Source organism: Xenopus laevis, chromosome 2S (genome assembly GCF_017654675.1).
Source record: "Xenopus laevis strain J_2021 chromosome 2S, Xenopus_laevis_v10.1, whole genome shotgun sequence".
NCBI classification, from domain to species: domain Eukaryota; kingdom Metazoa; phylum Chordata; class Amphibia; order Anura; family Pipidae; genus Xenopus; species Xenopus laevis.
The window spans coordinates 4,423,813-4,436,429 of NC_054374.1; the positions used below are offsets into that span (position 1 = coordinate 4,423,813).

The 12,617-nt window shown below is 40.8% G+C and overlaps 1 protein-coding gene across 1 annotated transcript in view; it reads right to left on the bottom strand.

Moving 5' to 3' along the window:
• LOC108709170 (seizure protein 6) overlaps positions 1 to 12,617 on the bottom strand; it is a 340,196-nt gene that overhangs the window by 17,234 nt on the left and 310,345 nt on the right. The gene's annotated exons all lie outside the window — the stretch shown is intronic.

Genomic DNA, 12,617 nt, shown 5'->3' on the forward strand with positions numbered 1-12,617 from the left:
TCCAGTAACGAACCCCAACTCTTTACTTACCCCTCGGTGCAGATTCTGTCCAGTGCAGTTCACGGGCGCCATCTACTTTTGTTCCGTATCGGTGCATGCGCAGTTGGAGCAATTTTCTGTCTCGTGACAACTGCGCATGCTCCGAAAAATCACGAAAATTGAAGCAGCACCAGAAGAAGACCCAAAGTGTACCGAAGCGGCTGAAGATGGAGCCCGTGAACTCTGCTGGACAGAATCTGCACCAGGGGTAAATAAAGAGTTAGGGTTAATTACCGGAGTGTACACCTAGGCTGAGGGATGGGGGTAGCAGGGTCTACATAGGGTAGGGAGGTAGGGTTTTTTTTAATTAAGGGTTTGTTTCTTCTTTAAGAGTGGCTTGGATAATTTCTTAGACAAGCATAATGTCCAAGGCTATTGTGATCTTAAAGGGATACTGTCATGGAAAAACATGTTTTTTTCAAAACGAATCAGTTAATAGTGCTACTCCTGCAGAATTCTGCACTGAAATCCATTTCTCAAAAGAGCAAACAGATTTTTTTATATTCAATTTCGAAATCTGACATGAGGCTAGACATTTTGTCAATTTCCCAGCTGCCCCTGGTCATGTGACTTGTGCCTGCACTTTAGGAGAGAAATGCTTTCTGGCAGGCTGCTGTTTTTTCAATGTAACTGAATGTGTCTCAGTGGGACCTGGATTTTTACTATTGAGTGATGTTCTTAGATCTACCAGGCAGCTGTTATCTTGTGTTAGGGAGCTGCTATCTGGTTACCTTCCCATTGTTCTTTTGTTTGGCTGCTGGGGGGGGAGGGGGGAAGGGGGTAATATCACTCCAACTTGCAGTACAGCAGTAAAGAGTGATTAAAGTTTATTAGAGCACAAGTCACATGACTTGGGGCAGCTGGGAAATTGACAAAATGTCTAGCCCCATGTCAGATTTCAAAATTGAATATAAAAAAATCTGTTTGCTCTTTTGATAAATGGATTTCAGTGTAGAATTCTGCTGGAGCAGCACTATTAACTGATTCATTTTGAAAAAAATGTTTTTTCCCATGACAGTATCCCTTTAAGATCTACTGTTAGTTTAGTATAGTTATTGGTTTAATTAATTGAATTATTTAGGTTATATATAATTTGGGTTAAAAAAAATACTAAAGTCCATCTAGTTCAACCCATCCACATTTTAAACTATATATATATATATGAACAGTAGAGAGAGGCCACATGAGATAGGATAGGAGAACATTCAGAGAGAACAATCATAACTTTGTATACAAACTGGGCCTGTTGAATCCATAAGATTGATACATCCAAGCTGTGGGGTCGATAATATTTTACTGTATGTGTCTCCAGTGAGCACTGAACTCTGTTATTGCAAAAGGCTCAAAATTAGGTTTTATTTGCCATGCTGTCTACAGAAATGAAGAGTGCTTAGCCTTAAATCATGGTGTTTTAGCCGATCTTCTCTTGGCCTTCATTTCCAGATTGTTATTTAAAAGTAGGGGAAAAAGACTGCTTAAAACAATACCATTTCTTAAATGTATTTATTCCAGCTGGCACAATGTTAAAATGTTAAATGTGTTTTTTAGGTCATGTTTCTTGGGATTGCACAGGAGGGAAGTTTTGACTATTTTGATCAATGCTGCTCTCAACCATTTTTCAAGTGATCACTGAAATGGAGTTCTTATTAGGTAGAACACATTGTACTACAGAATACCCTGACGCCATGAAAGCAATTATTACAGAAAAAGCATGTGCTTTAAACACCACCCAGCAGCCAGAGCAATGATCTGTTATGTTCCTCTACAATTCCTTCATGGCCAACTGAACACTCCTAGCGTTACCCACAACTGCTCAGCACTTAATTGGAGTGTTGCGAGGCTACGGGAGGAGAGCTTTGTATAGACAGTTCAGCAGGAATTGTAATGCCAATATACATTATATCTAGGGATGCAACGAATCCAGGATTAGGTTCTGGATTCGGCCAGGATTCAGCCAAATCCTTCTGCCTGACTGAACAAAATCTGAATTTGCATATGCAAATAAGGGGTGGGGAGGGAAATCACATGACTTTGTGTCACACAACAAGGAAGTAATAAATGTTTTCCACTTCCCACCCCTAATTTGCATATGCAAATTAGGATTCGGTTCAGCCTAATCTTTCGCAAAGGATTCGGGGATTTGGTCAAATCCAAAATAGTGGATTCGGTGTATCCCTAATTATATCGAATCATTGCTCTCATCATAAACGTTTACGTTTCCCAGAACCTCTTTGATAATGCCATAATGAAATATTTCTAATTGGCAGAGAGTGTTTAACAACCAGTCTTGTGCGCTATTTCACTTCAGGGGAGGCATCTGGACTTCAGTGAGTGCTGTTAAAAATTTTATTTTTTGCTCTACGCTAATGAATATTGTAGTCTTGGTAAAAAGTGGATTGAAGGTTTTCTTTCTGTGTGCGTCATTCATTTTATACGTCATAATATAGTAATGTTTTTAAACTGTTTTATTGTTCTACATAGTCAATGTCGGACTGGCCCACTGGGATACCAGGAAAACTGCCGGAGGGCCTTTGTGCTGCTAAACATTTGGCTTATTTCATGGTCATTCCCTATTTCTTTGAGAACAAAGAGGCTAAATAGATGGAATAATAGATTATAGTATTATAGTATGTAAAGAATAGAGACTAGGAGAATAGAGGTTGAGTGAGGAGAAGAAGAAAAATAGCACTGAAAATGGGCCCTTGGTCTATGGTTCTTTGGTGGGCCCCTGGTCTAAGGTTTTTGGGTGGGCCCCTGGTGTCCCAGTCTGACACTGTACATAGTATTGTTAATGGACAACAGATAACTGCCCAAAAGAGGTTACAATCTGTTACAATGTTGTTTCTAACTTTCCTCCTATAGGTAGTGTGGGGTCAGAACAGCAAGAATGGGCAGCGTACGCCCCATCTAAAGGGGTGACCTCTGGTGTGTTAATCTTTTAACATTGTACCAGCTGGAATCAATACATTTAAGGAATAGAATTGTTTTTATTAGTGAGAAGGTATAGGGAGCCGGCAGGTAACCCATCAGTCAGGGTTGGAGCGAATAGTTAGGACATAGGCCCTCTAGTAGGGTCTGACCGGGATGTCCAGACCCCATCAGGGCTGACTTCAAGGTGTAAGATGCGCCAGGAGATTACCTCCCGATACATATCTCCACATCTGTTGGTGCGCAGGTGCAAACATCCACATTTGTCATGCGCTCCGGCTAGGTGCAAATGACAATAGCTTCATTTCGCCAGCATTTGACGCTGAGCATTGTGGCGCTCGCATTTCTGATGGCGAGTATCATAATGTCCTTTTGAATTTTTGGCGCAAATTCCGCCTTAATAGGCCCTGTCTTCATTGTAACAGTGCCCACCCTGGCTTCTGTTTACAGATCCTGCCAAAGTGTTTATACTGTTTTGAGTTCCTGTTTTTTTGACTCCTGCCTGTTTTTTGACTTTGATTTTTGCCGTCTGCCTTGATCCTTTAGCCTGTTCTTCAACTACCTTTTGCCTAATCCTTGGCGGTACCTCATTTTTGGACTTGTCACTATTTAAGCATTACTCCTTGTTGGTTCCGCAGCAGAAAATCCGGGGCCCCAAAAGGGCGTCGGTGAACACCGGAATCCACAGGGGTGCCCTTTGCATCTGAGTGTACCCACTACTTGTAAAGTTTCCTAATGGATGAGAATGTTACACAAGGGCCCTTTGTCCAATGTAAGCCCTTCTCTCCCCAGATCCCTGTACCTTTTACCTCCCTCTTCTTGAACTTTCCTCTTGTGATCGGGGAGCCGGCTGGGTCGGGGGCTCATGAAGGCCGAGTCTTACCGGATTTTTTCCCAGTGTCCCGCTAGCCCAGTCTGACACTGTCCTCTGGGAATATTTGCAAGAGACTAGTCAAGGGTATTCAGACCCACTGCAAAACTTGTAAAGTCTAGAGAATTGGACTAAGCCCTACAGAGGCCACAATGTGTAAATATACGTGTGTAGTTATAAGTTGTCTAAAAATGTGTAAATTGATGTTGAATGGAAAGTGTAACTTAGTTTGAAGTACTATTACTGGTATATGAATCAATCAACAGTGTTTGGATTTTACAACTCCCAGCACCCTCATGTTTTCTAGTGGGGGAACTGGGTATTGCTGCCTACACAAGGAGCACCACCAATCCCATGGTGGTTGTAGCTTCAGGGTTCACCAGTTTCAACCATTCATCACGCAACATGTAAATGATCCTCTAGTCTAACCCAAACTTTTATTTTGCATCCAGTCATTGTTTCAGCTGTCTAACAAATATGTGGCATATCAGATAATTATTTATTACTTGCAAAACTTTGGACAGTATTGCTAAAGACCCAATTCTGTCAACAGTGAAGCTTGAGCAAAAGGAAGAAAATATATATGTAGGGTAAAGTTAACTTAGCTCTCCTTTACATATATTTTGACCTAGCCATTTGGATCATTCAATATCCTTGGTTTCCATGATTAAGCCTGAATAATATGCCATTCACTCCTCTGCTGACACTCGAGCCCGTACACAATGTGTGGCTGATTTCAATGCATCATAATGAGAAGGTGACAATTATGAGGGAACTCTTAAAGGCAAAGAAAACTGTAATAAAGCAGTCTTTGGGAGAGGAGGGGAGTGTGCATTCACGGTAAGCAAAACCAACAAAAAATACTTGCTACTTATAGTCCGGTGTTGGTTCATCAAGGAGACTAAAACCTGCTTTAAATGCATATTAAGAAATGCCAAAAAACAGGTAGACTGCATGCTATAGGCTCTACTATATGAGTGGCTGTATTTTGTACCCGATGGCACCCAGCAGCTTAGTAGGCGACACACTACCTGTGCCAAGTACCAGAATTTAGTAACTTGTTAGAGGGCTCATTAGTTGTCCTGGCTTTGGCTATGGCCAGATCCTTACGTTAGCTCTTCTGCCAAGGGATCAGATTGATAGCAAGTATTTAGGAGTGCTCTACCCTCTTATATTCACCTGTGTAGGTCCAGGTGCTAGACCGGAAGACCTTTGCCTGCAAGCTGGGTCAACTTTTACATCCTGCTACTGGATTTTTTCCAAGGGATCAGATTGATGGCATATGTCCTGCACAGGTTCTGGTAGGTCTGAGCATTTAAGCATCTGCTTGTGTCTGTAACGTCTACCCATATACATGAAAGTATCTATTCAAATTAAAGTTGTCTCGTGGCTATTGTGACACCATCTTGATGTGATGCAGTTAAACTGGCAGGCGCTGTTTGTGTTCATTTCAGTATCCCAATGTCATTACATGCTCCTCAGGAGTGGAAACAAATCTATGAGATTTTTATCAGCAGGACGTTAATAGAGTCTACCACATCGCTAGACACCAATAAAGAGAGGTGTGCAGCTGCTATAGCCAAGGCATTTTCTGGTCACTCGGTCTTGGGGATTTTTGATAATCTCAACAGAACCAGATATTGAGGAGGAAATGTCATGAAAACACTGTTATCAAGAATAAAACGGGCCATGCTGAACAACCTCGCAACTTTCATATGGACAAGAAATAGGCACAGTAAAAGTAAAAAAATTCACTCCATTTTTGTTTGCTTTGACTCATCTTCCACTGTATTTTCTTTATTTTTCATTTCAACCTTTAAATCCAGCTTAAAGTAAACCGAGGAAGCCTGGGCCACCTTAAAGGGGAACTATCGTAAATTAAAATTTAATATAAGTTTCATCATACTGAAATAAGAAACGTTCTAAATACAATCAATTAAAAATTCTGTACTGTTTTGGAAATAATCAAGTTTATGTTCACTATTCCTCTCTCAGCATCTGTTTCTCTTCATTCTGTCTTCATGCAGCAGTTGGGTGTCAGATATTCATTGACAGTTACATCCAATATATCTTATAGGGGGGCTCCTTTCCTAGAAGATGTATTAGAGCTCACTCTAAAAAATCATCATATATCATGGGGCAAATTCACTAACCTCCCAGCGACGGCTTCGCTCACAGCGCAACTAGATTCGCCAGGACAATGCTAATTCACTAAAATCCAAAGTTGCGTCCAGGGTGCCGAACGCTGGCGAAGTTGTGCTATCGTTGGCTAATTTGCATACGGCGGAAAGTTAAAGTTGAATGGACGTATATATTGCAGCATATACATTACATTACACAAGCCCAGGGATAATAAAATAAAATAGAGTTGTTATATTGCTCTACACATGAGCCCAGTGTATAGTTTATGTGCCATATGTTAGGAAATGTATTTTTCAACCTATCACCCTGAAAAAGGAAAAGCCGCTAGCGTTTTTTGGGAAATTTTTTTTACTATTTTTTGAGGAAGTCCTATCTAATCTATTGCACTTCCCTGGTCTGAGGTGGCAAAGGCAAGTCTGGTGCAAGAGGTAACGTTCAGTAAAATCTAGGGATGCACCGAATCCACTTTTTTGGATTCGGCCGACCCCCTGAATCCTTTGTGAAAGATTTGGCCAAATAACGAACCGAATCCGAATCCTACTTTGCATATGCAAATTAGGGGTGGGAAGGGGAAAACATTTCTTACTTCCTTGTTTTGTGACAAAAAGTCACGAGATTTCCCTCCCACCCCTAATTTGCATATGCAAATTAGGATTCAGATTCGGTTCGGCCAGGCAGAAGGATTCGGCCGAATCCGAAACCCTGCTGAAAAAGGCCGAATCCTGGCTGAATCCCGAACCGAATCCTGGATTTGGTGCATCCCTAGTAAAATCCGCATCTTAGTGAATTTGCATAGTTATGTCCATTCATCAGAGTGCAAATTCGCCAGGTGTTAGAGTGCACAGTACTGCTAGAGTCTATCTCCTTCGCTAGCGAAGTTATGCTGGCGACAGTTATTAAATCAGCGAAGTACCGAAATGACGTCACACTGGCGAATTTTCACCCGCGTTAGTCACTTCGCCCTTTAGTAAATTTGCCCACCATGTCTCTCTACATGCAGAATTTGTGCAAAAGGCAGTTATTTTGTTAGATTTTGTTTGTACTGGAATCAGTTATTTGAGTGAGCTCTAATTCATCTGCTGGGAAAGGAGCCCCCCTATAAGATATATTGGGTCTGTCAATGAATATCTGACACCCAACTGCTGCATGAAGAGAGAATGAAGAGAAACAGATGCTGAGAGAGGGATAGTGAACATAAACTTGATTTCAAAAACAGCATAGATTTTAATTGATTGTATTTAAAATGTTTTTGTACTAGAAAATCATATAAACATTAAATAAAGCCAATAGGCTTGTTTTGCCTCCAATAAGAATTAATTATATCTTAGTTGGGATCATGTTCAATCTACTGCTTTATTGTTACAGAGAAAAATTTGGATTATTTGGATTAAATTGGGACGTAATTTGAAGCTTTCCGGATAACGGATCCCATGCCTGTATTATGATTAAAATATACTTTGTAATAAAATCTTAATTCATTTATAGCAATCTACAGCAACACAGAAATGTCCAGACCGTACAAAAAAAAAAAAAGTGCATCAAAACTTGTATTAAGCAAAGAATTTACACCATCCCTACTAATTCTGTCACTATGGCAACCAAATGCGTTCAAATATTTTTCTTATCTGATTTCTATGTAGGCTGTAATTATCATTCATCTCTGTCTCCCCAAGTTCACTCCTTTGTTCTCTCTACAGAGTAATTATAATGTTGTCATTAGCCAAAGAGCTGCAACTGACAATTACTGTCTAATAAGATAATGGATTTCTGAAAGTCCATGGGAAAGGAAAAAAAAGTCTGCATATTGTTATATGATAGAAGCTGTAACTCACAAACAGGTGAGAATTTGTTTGTTAAAGGGGAAGTTCAACCAACTATTGCATGTTATAGAATACCCTACTCTTAGAAACCTTTCAGTTGGTATTTATTTTTTATAGATCATAAGGATATCTGCCATTTTCAGACGTATTTTCTATCCTGTAGAAAATCATAATGTAGCCTGGACTGGGGGTCCAGTGCCCGCCCGGGGCTGTCACCTCAGGAGCTCCCCCTTCCCCAGCCGTAATCCCCCTTTGCCCTCTGTGTACATTATGTTTTTTGTAGCCACAATCCGGCTATGTAGGGAGTTCATTGGTTTCCAGCAACGGAGAGGGTCTGGAGGCCCAACAAGTGTCCCGGAGTCTCGCTGCCCTAGTCTGACCCTGAATGTGGCTATAAGAGAAGTTATATGGACTGTGAACATATACCACTCTTTATGGAATGGGCCATCAGCTTATGAATTGTCTGTCCTGTCCTAAAAGTGTCCCTGACTGGGTGTTACAGTCTCACTACCTCTTTTTCAGGAACTTCAGAACAGCAAGGGACAGATTTGGAAAGTGTAAAATAGAATGTGGCTAGAAATGCTGTATTTTGTACTAAATATAAACATGAACTTACTGCACCACAAGCCTAATCAAACAAATGATTTATGCTTTCAAAGTTGGCCACAGGGGGTCACCATCTTGTAACTTTGTTATACATCTTTGCAAGACCAAGACTGTGCACATGCTCAGTGTGGTCTGGGCTGCTTAGGGATCGTCATAAACAAAGCTGCTTGAGTTCTGCATGGCTGGGAAGTAAGGCGGGGGCTCCCCCTGCTGTTCATAAGTATGATTGTTTCCCTGCAGAGCAGTTAGGGACCGTCTGACAATTCCTATCCACAGCAGTAAATGAAGGGAGAATTTCACTGCATACAGTCAGGTTTCTTATAAAAACGGTACACATTTTTTAATTAAAGTATATTGGAGATAGGTTTCTTTTTCATTTAAGAAAGTAAAAATGGGATTTTATTGTTTTGCCTTTCCTTGTCCTTTAAGAGTCGAATTGAAAAGTTGAATTCAAACTCAAATTTAATTATTATTTTTTTTTTTATGGTCAAAACTGTCAAATTCAGCTAGGCAGTTATCCAAACTTGATTTGAGTTTTTTTTATAAATTCAAGTTAGATTTTCATGATTTTTCATACTCTGAATTCGAATTCGACTATTCGCCACCTAAAACCTGCCAAATTGCTGTTTGAGTTATTGGGACAGGTCCAGGGATCAATTTGAAGATGTTTGCAGCCTTCCTGACATTCACGTTTTTTTCGGAGAAAAAAAATCAAATCGAGTTTGATCGAATTTGATTCGAATTCGAATCGAGTTTTTGGGTTGTTAAAATTCATTGGATTTTAATAATAAATTCTAGTACAAATTTGAATTTATGGGAGTTTAAAAAAAAAACTCACATGAATTCGAAATTCTACCCTTGATAAATGTGCCTCTATATGTAAGAATCACAGTTATTGTATAAGGAATTCTGTTAAATAAATTCAGATCAGATTCGGGGAGATTAGTCGCCCGGCAACAAATCTCCTCTTCTTTGGGGCGACTAATCTCCCCAAACTGCCTTCCCGATGGCTAGAATGAAAATCCACGGCGGGATGGCAATCGGAGAGATTCATTTTCGGAAGTCGTCCGAAGTTTCCTTGTGAGGCAACTTCAGGCTGCTCTGGAAAATGAAGCACCCCGAGTTTCATTCCCGCCGGCAATTTTCATTACAGCCAGGGGAAGGAGCAGGTGAACCAGGAACGTAAATACTTCATACAGCATTTTCATTTGACTTTCTTGCTTAATCCAGTTCTTGTTTATTAACATAAAATCATGTTTGTAGAGTTTTCCAGCCAGTTCCTGGCTAAGTGGAAGGCTTATGGATCACAGGACATTGTGTAATCTTCTCAGTGTTTTTATGTATAAACATTTTCTGGCTAGTCCTTAGACCAATGATTCTGAACCAGTGGCTCGTGAGCAATATGTTGCTCTCCAACCTCTTGGCTATTGCTCTCAGTGGCCTCAAAGCAGATGTTTCTCTTGGAATTCCAGGCTTAAAGGCAAACTTTAGTTGCATAAAAAACATGTCTACTGCCAAACAGAATCTCCTGTAGGCTGCAAGTCCAAGGGGCTACCAATTGGTCAATCACATGCCAAATTTGGTCCCCCTGTGCTTATGTTGCTCCCCAACTTTTTACATTTGAATGTGGCTCACAGGTCAACAAAAAGTTTGGAGACCCCTGCCTTAGACCAACCCTTGCTGCCCCTTATATTGTTATTTCTGTTCTTCTGCTGTTTGGACCACATTCCTCCTGCTTTGTTAGCTCTTGATGTTTTTAAATTAGATTTTTACTTCTGTCTTCTAGCCGGCTCTTTTTTTTGCCCGTTTTACAACTCATCACCATTGTTTTGGCAGCACACCTTAATCACTATATTATTGTGTTTTAGAAGGAACTGGACTTGTCATATGTTAGAAAAGTAATATATCACCAGGGCCGGAACTAGGGGTAGGCAGAAGAGGCACGTGCCTACGGTGCAAAGATGGAGGGGCGTCAGGCACGTACCTCTTCCGACGCCTACCCCTAGTTGCAGAAGCTGTGGCAGAAGTTTTTCTCCGCTTGCGAGTGTGCGCGTCCTCTGCGCATGCGCACGTCCTCTGGGCACGTTCGTGTGTCATCGGCGCAGTAGCGTCATTGGCGAATGCACATTCGCGCACCATCGGCGCAATCGCGCATCATCGACGCATGCGCTCTTCAATACAGCAGGGGGGCGACATAGTTGGCCAGGTTGCCTGGGGCGCCTGCCCGACTTGGCCCGGCACTGTATATCCCTTTCATTACAAACAGGGATAATCCCCCCTTTACTCATCTTCTCCATCTTCTTCTACTGAATAGAAGTAACTAGACATTTTGGTTGCAGTTTGAAACCAGCAAAAACTTGAGAGAACTTAACAGAATAAAAAAAAGTAGAAACACCCAACCTTTTTTGTTTTTAAATAATTGCAGCTACAGGAAAATGCCATGTTTAATTTATCTACTGAGATTTAATTAGTGGCAAAATAACTACCCTCTATAGAATTTTTAGTTTAGTGTCTTACTCTTGTTTTTAAAAACTGACAGGCCTCGTTATGATGCAGTGTTCATGGTACAACGCAAATACAGAGGCTGAGCATGTACGGCAAACTCCAATCATTAGAATGGGTAGGAGTGAATAAGGAGTGTAGGAGAGGGTTAGGTGGGTGGAAAGCACATTTCCAGTTAGATGAGACCAATTATAACACTCAGGCAGCCTAATTAGCTGGTAGATTTCTCTTTCATCCTTGCTTCATTCAGGTCTTATTTTATCCACAGATGTGTTCATTAAACATTCTGTTAACTCATACATATCCCAAGTGACTGCCGCACATTGTCTCTGTCTAGCAGGAGGCAGGGATCTAAAATAGAACGTTCCTTGGAACATCATGGAACTTAAATGCAGAACTGATTTGATGTATAGTCGTGTATATTTTAATTACGCGTAAAACCGATGTTTATAAAGGAAAACTGAAATTATCTGAAAAACAAATTAAGTCACCTGCATTCTGCTGAAGTATCCATGGGACTTTGTCTTAAAGAGCTGGTTCTCTTTTAGGTTAACTTTTAGTCTGTTATAGAATTGCATATTCTTAGCAACTTTTCAATTGGTCTTCATTGAACCAACATGTAGCAATGTGTTTACAGCAGCTTTAAAAAGTCCCCTTTGTTCTTTGAGTGCACCAGGGCCACCAAGAGAAATCCAGTTCTGAAACCAGATCTATATTCATTCACTCAACATGCCATAGCCAATAATAATTGCCTCACCAAAGCTGTGTAATCATGATGGCTGCCCTTGTTGGGTGCTCTGGGGCAGCAGTTTCTAAAGACCATTTTTTGGATTCCATCAAATCACAGCTGGTCAGCATGTTTCAGGTCATGCTTTGTCGGCCAATAAGTGTAATTTTTTTCTTACATTTTTATGAGTTCACGTTGTCACATAGAGTGAAGTCCAAGCCCAGTTTCCTTGTCCTCAGGTAGGAGGTGATGCCCTGATTACTGAGTTACAAAGTCACTAATACTGTTGAGAACCTGGAATTCCAGGGCAAGACTAGTATTTACACCTGGGTAACATGATTTAATACTGTATTTTTGGACACTTTGCTTCATTAACTTCATTCAGGGCCAGAACTAAGGGCAGACAGAAGAGACATGTGCCTAGGGTAGACCGTTGTGGAAGGGATAAGACCCTCTTCTCTTACCTCTTCTGAAGTCATGGCCTATTTCTGACCCTGGGAAGTGAATAATTGAAGAACCTTTTCCTAGAACCAGTGCACATGGTGAAAAGAGTAGATCCAAAATCTGGACTGTGTAAGTGGTGTTGCACATGATGGGGGGGGGGGTAGCCAGAAAAACAGTGAACAGCTCAGAATAGTGTGGGGCATTGGTGGCCCACTAGGGCCCTCCTCACAGCCACCAGGGCCCTCTTGCCCCTTACCCACGATTGGAGGAGTGGGTCTAGGCTGGTGGAGCTTATCGTGCTGAGGAACCACTGGTCCAGTCCAACATAACGGTGCTCAAATATATATCTGTTCCGTACGCTACATCCATCATCTTTTACCACTATACAGCTTAGTTAGTTCTAGTCCTGCCCATATTAAAGTTGGTCACATAAACAAACAATTGCTTAAGCCCAAGTGAAATAATCCACACTCTGCTTATGATATGGCTAAATACAGATATATATATATATATATATATATATATATATATATATATA